Source organism: Melospiza melodia, unplaced genomic scaffold, assembly GCF_035770615.1.
Source record: "Melospiza melodia melodia isolate bMelMel2 unplaced genomic scaffold, bMelMel2.pri scaffold_114, whole genome shotgun sequence".
Taxonomy (NCBI): Eukaryota; Metazoa; Chordata; class Aves; order Passeriformes; family Passerellidae; genus Melospiza; species Melospiza melodia.
Genome location: NW_026948506.1, coordinates 178556 through 181508, shown reverse-complemented (window position 1 = coordinate 181508; position 2953 = coordinate 178556). Strand labels below are relative to the sequence as shown.

General features: G+C 47.5%; 1 long non-coding RNA gene across 1 annotated transcript; it reads left to right on the top strand.

The window, feature by feature from the left end:
- Nucleotides 1-405: 405 nt before the first annotated feature.
- On the top strand, nucleotides 406-2214 carry LOC134433077 (uncharacterized). Its single transcript, XR_010031477.1, has 3 exons — nucleotides 406-452; nucleotides 1148-1265; nucleotides 2115-2214. It is a non-coding gene; the product is annotated as an uncharacterized LOC134433077 (long non-coding RNA).
- Nucleotides 2215-2953: the final 739 nt, after the last annotated feature.

Sequence of the window (2953 nt, the reverse complement as noted above, 5' to 3'; positions counted from 1 at the left end):
ACATAGGGAGAGATCTGCAAGGTGTCCCTGAAAGCCCTAAGCCCTGCCCATAGCCCAAGATGTATCCACAGAGTATTAAGTTCTGAGTCCCAAACAAAGCAGCAGAGAGTGTGGTCAGAGGTTTGTGGGTGATAACTGAGACACTGCTGTTACCAAGTGGTCAAGGCAAAATGTCAGTGGCCCCACGTGTCCTGTAACTGGCTCCCAAGGGAGCAGAGAAATGGGCTGTTGGAATGTCAGTTCCTAATTACTGCAGTGCCTAATCACAAGGCAGTTTGGCACAGCTCAGCTGTGTCATTGCAAAATCACTCGCTCCATGTGCCTTGTGGTCTCATGCCACCAACGTCTCAAGTTACTGATTTTCAATGTCATTTTAGGTGGCCATCAAGAAAATACAGCTTCAAGGACTGAGGAAGAAGGAACTAAAAGTCAACGAACTCATGGTCATGAAGGTGAATAGAAATCCTAACCTGGTCAACTGTTTAGACAGGTGAGTTGTGCTTTTGTCCCATGAATGTTTGTTTGCATGTTGCAAACATGCAAGGTAAAATCCCACTTTGGTCACTGGCAGAAAATAGAGCTGTAATTATTGGCTAATTATTATTGCTCTTTTCATCTCCAGTGGATGGGAAGAGATTGCATTTTGTCTGCATTAGTCTTCGCTGGCACATGGTATTTGAAAATTGTTCAAAAACCCAGATGAGTTGTGTCTTACTAAATCAATGATCTCTATATTCACAGCCACCACTTTGTTTTGGAGCTTGATTTTTTTCAAGTGTCTTCTTATGTCCAGGTAAACTAACAAGGATTTCCCTTGGATTGTTGCCACTGTTTTCCATTGCTATGCATGCCAGGAAGACTAGATACTTTTTTTCCAGAAACACCAAGCATGACAGGTTTTTTTATCTGGGCTGTTACTAAACTGCACATTTTGCTTGCTGCCCATCTAAGACATCTCCTTTTTTGCAGCTGCGCCTTTCTCCTTGAGACTGCACAGATGGCAAACAATGCACAGCCAAGAGGGAATGTCTCTTCCTTTATTTTGTCTTTGTCTCAAAGGGACCTGAAAAGAAGAACCAACCTGTCTTTTCCAAACAGCAACTTAGCCATGTACATTCATCTCCATGCCCTTGTTTCCTTCTTTCAGCTACCTTGTGGGTGAGGAACTGTCCCTGGTTATGGAGTACATGGATGGAGGCACTCTGAGCAATGTCATAAGCCAGACCTACCTGTCGGAAGATGAGATGGCAGCCATCAGTCGGGAGGTCAGCAATCCCATCTGTGTTTCCAAGGGCTTCGGCAGGATTGTCTGGGAAACAGGGGGTCAGAGCTGGAGTGATTTCCTGTGCCGAGCTTTGTTTCTGTGTTGCTGGTATGCTATGGGCAAGTAAAAGCGTCTCAAGTGAAAGGCCTGCCAGTGCCCCTGCACTCCCTGTACTCAGTGCCAGTACTCTTATCTCCTGCTGTTGTATTCTCGCTCTGTCTCTTGTATTTTTATTTGTATTTTCTGTTCTCTACCTTGCCTCTCTAAATGTTTGCCTGGAGTCTGTCTTCGCTGCATTCCTTGCCTGTAAAAGCAAAGTGCTGGTGGCAGGATTTGAAAAGACCAGCAAAGAAAAAAGACTCATTTCTCACAGTCCTCAGCTGAAAAGGATAGAAGTGCAGCCAAAATGCTCTTTGCTTCCGCAAAGTGACTGGTGTGATACTTCCAAGCCTGTGCTGAGGCCAGCAAGAAAATCTTTTCCATGCAGCCTCCCACACAAAAGTGATCCACTAAACACCAAAGGGAGGGACTTTTCCTTTCCAAACCCCTCCTTTGTCCTCTGCATGGAAAAAGCAGGTCCACTGCAGCAGGAGTCGTCCTGGCTGGTTTGCAGGGGACAGCCTACAACAGCAGGTGCTGTTGCTCTTTCAAAAGCTGATGTGCCTTTCCTCAGAAAGGTCCTGTCCTGCAAGTGTTGGAGCAGCAAGCTCTTCCTCTCAGTGGCCATTACTGTTCTGCCCTTACTCCCCATTCCCCTGGAGAGGGAATCTTTTAGATTCTTTGTTTCCTTCCTGGTGTGATGAAATCACATCACTCATTTTTGCCCTCCTCTTTCTGTTTTCTTGCTCAGTGCCTGCAAGGACTGGATTTTCTTCATTCAAACCATGTCATCCACCAAGATGTGAAGAGCAGCAACATCCTTCTCAGAACTGACGGTTCTGTCAAGCTGGGTCAGTATATTCTTGGTCAGGTGCAGCTTTCCAGGGATGTGTGTTTGGGGCTGCTTGGCGTGACTGCCAGCTCCCCAAAAATGGTGCTGGTGGCAGTGCAGGGACCCCTGCTGCGAGCTGAGGGCACAGTTGGAACGTGCACAGAGGTATAAGGAACCACAAGCAGTCAAGAGTGGCCTTGCTCTGTGTGTGTCCCTTCTAGACAGAGGGATCTACAATCTAAAGCTTCAGGGGAATGAAGTCCACTGCTGTGAGCAGCATTAAGAAACCTGGGTTTTTTTGGAAGTGGCCAATTCCATACTCCCTTGGCTAAAGCCCCAAGGAAATCGAGTGTGGACAGTTCTCCAGGAGATCCAGCAGCACATTCTTAGCCTGAGAGTGGGGAATTCTTTGCTTGGTTTCCTAATTGGAGCTGGCTTTCATGGTTTGTTTTTTTCTCCACAGCTGACTTTGGCCTCTTTGCTCAGCTCAGCCCTGAGCAGGGCAGACGGAGCTCCGTGGCTGGCGCTGCTGGGTGGCTGGCGCCTGAAGTGGTGACAGGCCAACCATGTGGCCCCAAAGTGGACATATGGTCTTTGGGAATTGTGGGCATCGAAATGGTGGAACGAGAAGTTCCTTCCTGGAATGCAACTCCTGTCTTGGTAAGGTGCAAATACTCACTGATGCCACTGTCTTTCTCACCTGTCCCATGTTGTGCGTGCCATTGGACAAAATCCCATTGCCATCTGCTGGCACCACT